The 12263-nt window shown below is 49.5% G+C and overlaps 1 long non-coding RNA gene across 1 annotated transcript in view; it reads right to left on the bottom strand.

Moving 5' to 3' along the window:
• The window catches only part of LOC141084473 (uncharacterized), a 56076-nt gene extending 44608 nt beyond the window's left edge, over positions 1-11468 (bottom strand). The window contains exon 1 of the long non-coding RNA XR_012231004.1: positions 11296-11468. This is a non-coding gene — a long non-coding RNA (uncharacterized lncRNA). The remainder of the gene's footprint in view (positions 1-11295) is intronic.
• Positions 11469-12263: the final 795 nt, after the last annotated feature.

The following is a 12263-nucleotide window of genomic DNA, read 5'->3' as shown; positions in this document are numbered from 1 at the left end:
TGAGTAGGAGGAAGAGTCAATGTGTACAGACTTGATTCCAGCAATCCGTGGAGTTGGCAGAACACGTACAGCGCCACTCTCCAGATCTGTACCCGGCTCCACAACATTGACCCAATGGGCAGTGAGGGAAAAGTATCGTCCCTGTCCATGGTTACTGGTCCACGCATCGGTGGTCAGGTGGACCTTGCTACTGACGGCATTTAGTAGCGCATGTTGTATTTTTCCCTCCACATGTTTTTACAGGGCAGGGACGGCTCTCCTGCTGAAATAAAAGCGGCTCGGCACAGTGTATTGTGGGACTGCCAATGCCATCAAGTCCCGGAAGGTGTCAGTTTCCACCAGCTTGAATGACTGACATCATTTCAAGTGCCAGTAGCTTGGCAATGCCAGCATTCAGAGCCTGTGCTCGGGGATGGTTTGCCGAGTATGGCCGCCTTTTATCCCATGCCTGTGCTACCGAAGGCTGTAGAGTGGCCTGGAAGTGTGAGGAGGACTGGGAACGTGGTGCTGTGGGTGGAAGTTCACTGGGTCTCCGGACAACAGTGCCAGTGGTTCTTCCTTGGCGATCCTGTGAGGAAGCCGAACCTGCTGTGTGTGAGCTGGAGGAAGAGGCCCCAACACGAGCGTGGTAGGTGGTGCTGTATGTTGGCCTACATCTTCAGTGTGTCAGTGTAACTCCACCTCGTGCTTGGTCCACACATGTTTCCACATATTTGTGGTATTAAGGTTGCTGACATTTTTCCCTCTTTTGACTTTCTGATGACACAGCTTGCATTTGACAAAGCAAATGTCATCTGCAACTGTGTCAAAAAAGGACCACGCACTGCAAGTCTTGGGAGCGCCCATTTTGCCTTTTGAAAGTGGAATGCTCCTACCAGTTGCCGAAGTGGAGGCTACAGGCAACCAAGTCTGCCCCCTCCCTCTCCCTCCTGTTTTGGCCATTCGGGGAATCTCTTCCTCAGAGCTGCTCCCACCACCTTCCTGTTCCTCACGCCATGATGGGTCAAGGACCTCATCATCTACACTCCCCTCTTCAAACAATGGCTAATAAATTGCTCAGTAGCACAGATGAACCATCAGAGCACGCTAACCTACATGAGTTGATAATTTTACATAGTTATCTAATCTATTCTAGAGCTTTTGTTAAAGTAGTTTTTGAAACGTCAGAATATAATGCTCAGCATTTGCTTACAACTTGCAGGACATATTGCTTTTGTTCTTCATCTTTAGTCAGAAGGTCGTTAAAGTCGGTTACTTCCTACCTCTTTTAATTTTTCTTTCCTAACTTTTGGATTTACAACCCTAGCGTGCTCTGATGGTTCATCTGTGCTACTGAGCAATTTATTAGCCATTAACAACTTTTCACTGTCTGTAATGGTGGGATCAAAAAACGATAATCCCACCAACTCTGCATTCAAATACCACAAATGGTTCGAAAATTTGGTCAGGGCTATTTCTGCAATGTTGTTGTCACATTCTTTATAGTCTGACAGACTATGCAAAATACCTAAATCTTAAAATACCTCAATTTGGATTTTTTCAAACTTTGAGCGACGAGCGGCACGGGTTAACGTCGTTTGATCAAGCTCAAATTTTGGCTATCTCAATATCTGGAAAGGGGAATCGTTTTGTGGGGTCCAGACGGACAAAATTCCGACATCGATTTTTTGCGGTCACCCTAATGCACACTAATAGGAGAAAAAAAAAGGAGCTGCAATAAAAGAAAAATGTGTGAGGCAGTGATGCACGCTGAGTGGCCTACCACCAGACGTAGCTGCAGGACACACTACTCAGTGTGAGCTGCACTCACACACAGTCAGAGACCTCTCAGACAGCCGTGAACAGTGCAGACAAGTGGGCACTAGCACTGAAAGGCTGCAGAAAGGCTCCTCTGTGTACTCCTATAGTGTTTACAACCACCGTATATGGATACGGATGGATGCACACTAATAGAATAAAAAATTAGCTGCTAGTAAAGAAAAATATGTGTGCAGCAGTGATGCATGCTGAGCGGCCTACAACCAGACGTAGCTGCAGGACACACTACTCAGCGTGAGCTGCACTCACACACAGTCAGAGACCTCTCAGACAGCCGTGAACAGTGCAGAGAAGTGGGCACTAGCACTGAAAGGCTGCAGAAAGGCTCTGCTGTCTACTACTAGTGTTTGCAACCAATGTATATGGATATGGATGGAAGCACACTAGATAGAATTTATGAAAAATAAGCAGCTAGAAAAGAAAAATATGTATGAGGCAGCAGTGACGCACGCTGGGCGACCTACAACCAGACGTGGCTGAAGGACCCACTACACAGCTTGAGCTGCACTCACACAGCCCTTGCAGACAGCTGTGAACACTGCTGCTAGGCAAAAGAAAGCTACAGTGGTGGTTTATGTAGCCTGGGTAAAGCACAATAGTTTTTTGAGAATCGCTATTTCTAACTGTCCCTCACAGTCTTCAACAGCAGCCTGTCCCTAACTGAATTCACAGCAGAGTGAACAGAAATGGCGGTAGCGGCGGCTTTTATAGTGCATCATGACATCATTTCAGCAGTCAATCACAGCCATGCCAATAGTTAACATGCCTACATGCCTAACAGGATGTGCCCACACTTCTGAGGATTCCCATTGGCTGAATCAAATCGAGCGGGCTCCTAGCATTATGGGAACTTCTGATTTCGGTATTCAATATGAAAAAAGTATCGGAACTAAGTATCGGAATTCCGATACAGCTAATATCGGCCGATACCCGATACTTGCGGTATCGGAATGCTAAACACTAGTCTCCACTGTTCCATAGTTCCAGTACTAATACATCAGTTTGCGCTATTCAGCTCTAATGTTCCATGGTTCCAGTACTGTTACATCAGTCTCTGCTGTTCCATGATTTCTATATTGTCACATCTGTCTCCACTATTCAGCTCTGCTGTGCCATGGTTCCAGTACTGTTACATCAGTCTCCACTGTTCCATAGTTCCAGTACTATTACATCAGTCTCCACTATTCAGTTCCACTGTGCCATTGTTCCAGTACTGTTATATCAGTCTCTACTGTTCAGCTCCACTTTTCTATGGTTCCAGTACTGTTAAATCAGTTTCCACTGTTCCATGGTTTCAGTACTGTTACTCACAGTAAACTGTGGTGAACTCACTGAGCTCAGCGCTGCACCATTAGACTTAATCACTGCAGTTCAGGGGCTCGGATCATAGCAAAGTGAGCTGGGATTGCAGCCTCAGTGACCTGGAGTAACCTGGATGACATCACTGTTAGTCAATGATGCTATACTCGTAGTAGCTCACTCTCCCATGGTTTTCAGCATGCTTGTTGCATATTTGTATCATCCAGGTTGAAACCCATTTATCGCAGACATGGATAACGGCATGAGATATTATGTTGAACAGGTGAGGGATATTGTTGTTTTTTATTTATTCATTTTTTTACAGGAGACCAGAACTTCAATGAAATGGGAGTTAAGTGAGTCTTATTTATTATTTTCAGTTTTTTTCAGGGGACGAGGACTTCAATAAAATGGGTGTAAGGTGATTATAACTTTGCTTTTTATTTTTTAATAAAAAAGTAAAACAGTGTGTATTTTTATTTCAAATAAAGCACTTTATTCTGGCTGTGTGTTAATTTGCAATCTGGCTATGGGGCTAGTAATGGATTGGATGCCTCTTATAGAGCCTTTTTGTTGCTAATTTGTGGCTATAAAACAGATGTTTCTTACCACAAATATTAACTACACTTGCCACCACCACAGGGCAAATGGGAACAGCCAGGCAAAGCACCAGAATTGGAACATCTAATAAGTGTGCCTTTTATGTCTGCTTTAGCTTGGCTGGATGTCAAAAATGGGGGGTGCACAGTAGGTTGTAACATCCCTGCTAGCATAATGGCATGGCTTCCCATCCCCCACAAGGCATATATACTAACTTACGCACTACTCCTGGCCTTGCAGTGAGTTCTGTTCTCTGATTGCTGTGAGCTCCATGCTCTTTGCTTGTTGTGTGTATAATTCCTGGCTGTATTCTTAGGGTGGCCACGCCTGCCCTTCTTGATTCTTAAAGAGACAGTGTGCGCACTCCTAATGTGTCCCCAGCCTATTGCTAAGAGGCAATTGGTACTTAAGGCACCTCCACCAATGGAAAGGTGCCTGAGCAACATACTCGTTCAGTCTGTGTGCAACTACTGAGTTGCCAGGTCCTGTCCTGTTTCTGTTCTTGCTTGTGCCACCCTAGGGGCTATATACCCACGCCTGTACCCTGAGTCTGTACCTGTATCTGACCTTTTCTGTTTCCGTCATCCTGAAGGCTGAGTACCCAGGTGTGAATCCTGAATCCTGAACCTGCACCTGTGTCTTTCCTTGTCTGAATTAGTACCTATTCCTGAACCTGTTTGTATCCAAGTCTGGATCTTTCCCTTCCCTGCATTGTCTGTCCCTGTTCTTACAACTTAAATCTGCAGTGTCTGAATCTGTTTCTATCTCTAAAGACCTGCAGTATCTGTACTGACACTTATCTAAAAAAATCTGCAGTATCTGAACCAGCATTGATCTCTATTCTGTTGACTCTGCACAACGTTAGTGATCTTTGTGTACACTTGCAACTTCATTGTAAGTACCTGTGTGAATCTAGTCCTGTCTGTCCTGCTCATACCTGTCCTGGTATTTATCTAGTGTGAATTCTATCCTGTATGTTCTGGGTCTACTTGTCCTCGTTATTGTCCTATGCTTGATTATGTCTGTGGCTTCATGCCTGTACCACACCTGCCACTCTGCATCTGTACCACACCTGCAACTCTGCATCTGTACCACACCTGCCACTCTGCATCTGTACCACACCTGCAACTCTGCATCTGTACCACACCTGCCACTCTGCATCTGTACCACACCTGCAACTCTGCATCTATTCCACACCTGCGGCCCTGCATCGGTACCGCACCTGCAGCTTTGCATCTGTTACACATCTGCGGGGCTTTTCATCTGTTCGCAGCTTTGCATTTGTACCTCACCTAAGTCTCTGCATCTGTACCGCACCTGCGACTCCTTGTCTGTCCAGTTTGAAAGGGTCGTATCTGTTCTCATATTTGAGTCGTATATGTCTGTGTCCCAGTCCTTCCAGAAACAGTTCCTAGTCTAAACCTGTCCCTGTATTCCGGTCATAACTGTCTGTGTCCCAGTCCTTCGTGATACTGTTCCTGTATGTCCAGTCTGAACTGGGTCCTACCCATCCCTGTATCACATTCGTACCTGCCCGTATCCCAGTCCTTCATGAAACTGTTCCTGTCCTTCCACTTTGAACTAAGCCTGCCTGCCTGCTAGAGTGTCAGCCGTGCCCGCCTCCAACAATCTGTCTGTATACCAACCATGTCCGCCTGTGCATCACCCATATCCACCAGTTCTTGCCTGTCTACATATCAGCTGAGCCAGACAGTATATTTACAGTACTTGCCTGCACGTGCAGTTACAGTGTCCAGTCCCCTTGCAGATCAGCTGCTACTGCCAGATGCCGCCCATACAGTGGTACCTGGCAGCTACCTACCGCACAAGCCTGACCTCACCACTAGAGGTTCCAGCAAACACCAAGGTAGCTGCTTAGTCATATCCCTCGGGGGCAGGTCTGGTTTGTGGCACAGTGGGGCCACAATCCTCGCTTGCCCCAACCATTCTGTGCGTGAGCGTTACATGGGTGTTCAGTACGGGCCCCAAACTTTACTGTTTGGGTTTGTCCATCTCTAATTGGTTCCACATCACTGTGTCAACTCATTACTCTAGTTCAGCTAATCTACTTGCTTTTTGTTCAGCTCTGAAATAGTTGTTTATCATCCTACTGCACAAGAGTCAGTTGCTCAAGCTGTATAAGCATTGCTTATGTGGAGCTAGGTCTCTGAGGATCCACCTCTACAGTTGAGACATAACTAATAAAATGCTAAAAAAAAAAAGCTAAAGTCTGTCCTGTTTAAAAGAAGAAAGAATAGCAGCTCAATGAGGTGTCAAATTACAGCTGACAATTAAAGTCTATGGAATGGCTGTTGTGGATGAAAGGGCAGGAGCAAAGCACAAACTGTGCTGCTTTCTAGCAAGTGTTGTATTTCACCTCTGTGCTGGATTCATAGCTACACTGCTTAGTATTTTTGTGCAAGGCAATAAACCATCTCACCCTCCACCCTCTAAACCTTCAAAAAGAAATGTTGTTACATTATTAGTTACATTACATTCTTTCTTGTTTTTATTTTTCATTTTTATTCATAGGTAATTTTTTTTTGGCTAGTCTAGAATGTCTCCCCCCCCTTTTCTTTCTCTTTCCTGAATGCTACACACCTGTTTTCTAATAAACCTGATGGATATATAAGGTTCCTCCCATGGTTTAGTGTTAATTCACACCAAGTCTAAAAAGAGTCACAGAGGTGACTTGTAGGACTCCTTAGAGCCACTCTGCTCACCATGAGGTTTTCCCCTTTTGTCTGGCAGTCCTGTTGAGCCTGCTTCATGCAGCACTGCTTCACCTGCATGTGGCTTCGATCTGGCTTTTGGGGGCATGGTCGGTCTCTGCAGGAATTTAACCCTACTGTGTCCTGCAGAGATTAGGTTGCTCAGCCTATCGCATGTAAGTGGGTCGTCCCCACCCAGGGCAGTGGGGTACTCGGTACCGGGCCCGTGGAGTTCAATGGGAGTTGTCACAGTGGCAGTGACCCGGTCCGTGGCCCTGGGCATCCATTGTAAAAGGGGAATAGAGTGGATGATGTTGATTAAAGTTTCTAAGTGGATGATTCGTGACGCCACCTGTGGTGTTCGGCAATGAAGGTGTTAAGCCGACGCTGCAGACAGATCCTCTGGGACAGATGGTGTGGTGCAGCAATGATGGTGTGGCCCTCCACAGGCAGGGCTGTAGTGCCAGGGCAGTGTAGATGAAGCGATAGTGAGGAGAGCGTAATGGTGCAGTGTTAAGCACAGAGATGCAGCAGTGCTGAGTGGGTTGGCACAGGAATAAGTGGAGGACACCAGAGCATGTAGTTCCAAAGCTTTACTCACAGTCTGTTGTGCATACAGGTGCCCGCATCCGTGCCGTGTCCTCCAGGTCAGGGGCTCAGCCAACCTCCAGGCAAGATGAAGTACTCCATTCCAACACTTCGCCAACATTTGTGCCTTTTCTGAACGTCTCCCTTCTAGTGCCTTTTTGAAATACTCACAGTACTGAGTTACACTGGAGTTCCTCCTTTCAGATGTTCTTTGAACTCTACTTGTACGGCAGACAGCTGTAGCCTGCTTCGGGGACTCCTTGCTACTAAGTCACGGCTCTCTCACGTTGCTGTTGTGCCCCCAAGTCTTGTGTGGGAATAAAGTGGTGACAACTTCTATTCCTACGGTGTCTGCTGCAGGACTATCAGTATCCATACAACCTCGGGGACCGGACCCCGACCATGCGATGAGAACTTGAGGAAGGGCTCTGCTCTAACCCTAATCCTTAGTTCTCCTCTTCTCCTTACGTTCCGTACAAAACTATCTTTCTTGTGGAGAATTAGGCTTTCTGAATATCTCTTTCCTGTGCCAGCAGACCAAGGTCACTGAGGTCTGCTGCAGCACTTCCTTCAATCCATCCAACTCAGGGAATCTTCTCTCTCAGACTCACCTAGTCAGACTGACCCAGTCCTAATGAGCTCCTGCTCTCTTGTGCAGACTAAGCTCCACCCGCCTCCCAGCACTCTTCGTGTTCCAAGCAGGGAGCCACCAAAGGTGCTTTGCTACACTACTATATTGTGTGGGATTCAGGTGTTGGAGTGTGGTCAGGTGTCTCCACCTTACCTGAATGGTGGGGTACCACACCTCAGGAGGAGGTGCAGTACCTCTGTGGCGACTGAACCCTCAGGGGCGCCACATAAGCAGGCTCTATATTAGGCAACTCCGCATACCACTTTCTGATCAAATGTTGGTTCCTATGCTGCTAGCACCAGTTCATGAGTTCATCCTTGCTCTGCTTACTGTTTCTTACCATTTCTACTGTACTAGCTTACCCGTCCTGTCTGACCCCCCTGCTCCTAATCTCTGCTATGGATATTAACCCTGTGCTGCCTATCCTGACCTTGGACCATCTAATCACATCTTCTCTTTACTCTCTGGTACCATGTAACCTTGTTTCTGACCCTGCGGTAAGCTGCTGCATTCACGGGAACTACCATGGAGTGGTACCTGGCGTCTGTATGAGGCCAAGCCAATCCTCACCACCGGAGGCTCTAGTGAAAACCAGGTAGTCAATTAGTCTAAACACAGCCCTCCACCCTCCAGGACACAACAGATAAAAAAAAAAAATGATAGAAACAAAACACAGCCCTCCATGGTGTGGGGACCTCCCGCACACTGTTAGGGGAACCCACTCCCAGTCCTTACTTCTGTGGGAAATACTGCTTCTCCCCACAGCACCACCGGCAGACTGAACCACAGGTCTAGGTAAATATCAGATGGCTGGTCACGTGAATGTGACATCACTGCAGGTCCTCAAACACCTGCAGGTCCTGCAGGGAAGAAGGATACGGTGAGCACCCTCCCAACCGCACTGCGAATGCTCACATAAAACCGGACCATTAAAACTCTGTACATGGCTTCTCAGCACATAGTGTGCTGGAAGCACAAAAACACTCCGGTTTCATATCACTGACCGCTGCACTTACACAACTGCTGTGTCTGAATCAGTACTAAACCTGCAGTGTCTGAGTCTGTGCCTATCTCTAAAACCTGCTGCATCTGAATCAGTACCAGCAGTGTCTGAATCCGTATCTACTCCCAGGGGTGGATTAAGGGTAGACAGGGCCCGGAGCAGTTCAGACTCTGTGGGCCCCCCTCGTCACGTGACGGGGGTCACGAATCGTAGAGCCACACTCTACATAGAGAATAATGGGGCCTCCAGCACCAACCTCCACCCGCAGAGCCGCACTCCACATAGAGAATAATGGAGCCTCCAGCACCGACCTCCACCCGCAGAGCCGCACTCCACATAGAGAATAATGGAGCCTCCAGATCCGACCTCCACATAGAGAATAATGGAGCCTCCAGCACCTACCTCCACCCGCAGAGCCACACTCCACATAGAGAATAATGGGGCCTCCAGCACCGACCTCCACCCGCAGAGCCGCACTCCACATAGAGAATAATGGAGCCTCCAGCACCGACCTCCACCTGCAGAGCCCCACTCCACATAGAGAATAATGGAGCCTCCAGCACCGACCTCCACCTGCAGAGCCCCACTCCACATAGAGAATAATGGAGCCTCCAGATCCGACCTCCACATAGAGAATAATGGAGCCTCCAGCACCGACCTCCACCCGCAGAGCCGCACTCCACATAGAGAATAATGGGGCCTCCAGCACCGACCTCCACCCGCAGAGCCACACTCCACATAGAGAATAATGGAGCCTCCAGCACCGACCTCCACCTGCAGAGCCCCACTCCACATAGAGAATAATGGAGCCTCCAGCACCGACCTCCACCCGCAGAGCCGCACTCCACATAGAGAATAATGGAGCCTCCAGATCCGACCTCCACATAGAGAATAATGGAGCCTCCAGCACCTACCTCCACCCGCAGAGCCACACTCCACATAGAGAATAATGGAGCCTCCAGCACCGACCTCCACCCGCAGAGCCACACTCCACATAGAGAATAATGGGGCCTCCAGCACCGACCTCCACCCGCAGAGCCGCACTCCACATAGAGAATAATGGAGCCTCCAGCACCGACCTCCACCTGCAGAGCCCCACTCCACATAGAGAATAATGGAGCCTCCAGCACCGACCTCCACCCGCAGAGCCGCACTCCACATAGAGAATAATGGAGCCTCCAGATCCGACCTCCACATAGAGAATAATGGAGCCTCCAGCACCGACCTCCACCCGCAGAGCCGCACTCCACATAGAGAATAATGGGGCCTCCAGCACCGACCTCCACCCGCAGAGCCACACTCCACATAGAGAATAATGGAGCCTCCGGCACCGACCTCCACCCGCAGAGCCGCACTCCACATAGAGAATAATGGAGCCTCCAGATCCGACCTCCACATAGAGAATAATGGAGCCTCCTGATCCGACCTCCACATAGAGAATAATGGGGCCTCCAGCACCGACCTCCACCCGCAGAGCCACACTCCACATAGAGAATGGAGCCTCCAGCACCGACCTCCACCCGCAGAGCCGCACTCCACATAGAGAATAATGGGGCCTCCAGCACCGACCTCCACCCGCAGAGCCGCACTCCACATAGAGAATAATGGGGCCTCCAGCACCGACCTCCACCCGCAGAGCCACACTCCACATAGAGAATAATGGAGCCTCCAGCACTGACCTCCACCCGCAGAGCCGCACTCCACATAGAGAATAATGGGGCCTCCAGCACCGACCTCCACCCGCAGAGCCGCACTCCACATAGAGAATAATGGGGCCTCCAGCACCGACCTCCACCCGCAGAGCCGCACTCCACATAGAGAATAATGGGGCCTTCAGCACCGACCTCCTCCCGCAGAGCCGCACTCCACATAGAGAATAATGGGGCCTCCAGCACCGACCTCCACCCGCAGAGCCACACTCCACATAGAGAATAATGGAGCCTCCAGCACTGACCTCCACCCGCAGAGCCGCACTCCACATAGAGAATAATGGGGCCTCCAGCACCGACCTCCACCCGCAGAGCCACACTCCACATAGAGAATAATGGAGCCTCCAGCACTGACCTCCACCCGCAGAGCCGCACTCCACATAGAGAATAATGGGGCCTCCAGCACCGACCTCCACCCGCAGAGCCGCACTCCACATAGAGAATAATGGAGCCTCCAGCACCGACCTCCACCCGCAGAGCCGCACACCACATAGAGAATAATGGAGCCTCCAGCACCGACCTCCACCCGCAGAGCCGCACTCCACATAGAGAATAATGGGGCCTCCAGCACCGACCTCCACCTGCACTCCACATAGAGAATAATGGAGCCTCCAGCACCTACCTCCACCCGCAGAGCCGCACTCCACATAGAGAATAATGGAGCCTCCAGCACCGACCTCCACCCGCACTCCACATAGAGAATAATGGAGCCTCCAGCACCTACCTCCACCCGCAGAGCCGCACTCCACATAGAGAATAATGGAGCCTCCAGCACCGACCTCCACCCGCACTCCACATAGAGAATAATGGAGCCTCCAGCACCGACCTCCACCCGCAGAGCCACACTCCACATAGAGAATAATGGAGCCTCCAGCACCGACCTCCACCCGCAGAGCCGCACTCCACATAGAGAATAATGGGGCCTCCAGCACCTACCTCCACCCGCAGAGCCGCACTCCACATACATGGCTGCTCTCAGTGCTCTGTGCTGTGCGCACAGGACCTGTGATGAGGTCACAGGAGGGGAGCAGACAGGGGTCACATGATCGGGGGCCCTGACACCTTACCTCCTGTGATCTCATCACAAGCCTTTGCACGCTACCAGCAGCATCGGCGTTCAGGCTACTTGTAGATGCTGCTGGTAGCAGAGCACATAATGCCGCCCCCACGGTCACTCGCTTTTAGGTGGGGAGAAGATGGAGTGCCATTGCAGCAGCCAGCAGGAATGTGGTGGGGGCCCCCTTAGAAGCTCTTGTGGTGGGGGCCCCCGGGCTGAAGCCCCGCCTGCCCTGCCTATAATCCGGCCCTGCGCGGTGGCGGATTATAATGGGGCAATTTACTGGCCTGGGCTGTGGGCCCCTTAACCCCACTGGGCCCGGGGCAACTGCCCAAATTGACCTCATTATAATCCGCCACTGTCTACTCCTACACCTGCTGTTTCTGAGTCAGGGCTAAACTAAACTATTACTCAGCACAGAAAGTATTAGCAGAGAGTAAAGGAATACGGGGAAAAGGACATCGCCTGCTTTGAACATCAGAAGAGACCAGAGCCAGAGGTATTTGGACCAGGCAGGGGAGAAGGGTGGTGAGTGTACAAGTTTTCCATTTTTTTCTTTCTTTCCGAAACTCTTCAATCCAGCAAAATTCTATCTAGCTGTCTTTCTGCTATATTTGCTTGGAGAAAATTACAAAAATTCAGAATCTGGAAAACTGAAATTAAAATTAAAGGAGAATATGTTTAGCCTCAAAATGATTATCTCATTTCGGTTAACATGGTATGTGTAAGGGTTTTTCAAAACTAGACAACCCCTTTAACTATTGAGCCAAGCACTAATGGGCAATTGCAAAAGTCATGCACCCGAGTGCCTTATCCTAGCATTAATGGCTGTGTCCTCGACACTATG

This window comes from Dendrobates tinctorius, unplaced genomic scaffold (assembly GCF_039654945.1).
Source record: "Dendrobates tinctorius isolate UK_male_01 unplaced genomic scaffold, ASM3965494v1 ptg000023l, whole genome shotgun sequence".
Lineage (NCBI taxonomy): Eukaryota > Metazoa > Chordata > Amphibia > Anura > Dendrobatidae > Dendrobates > Dendrobates tinctorius.
Note: the sequence above shows the minus strand (reverse complement) of the source record. Positions and strands in the feature narration are given on the sequence as shown.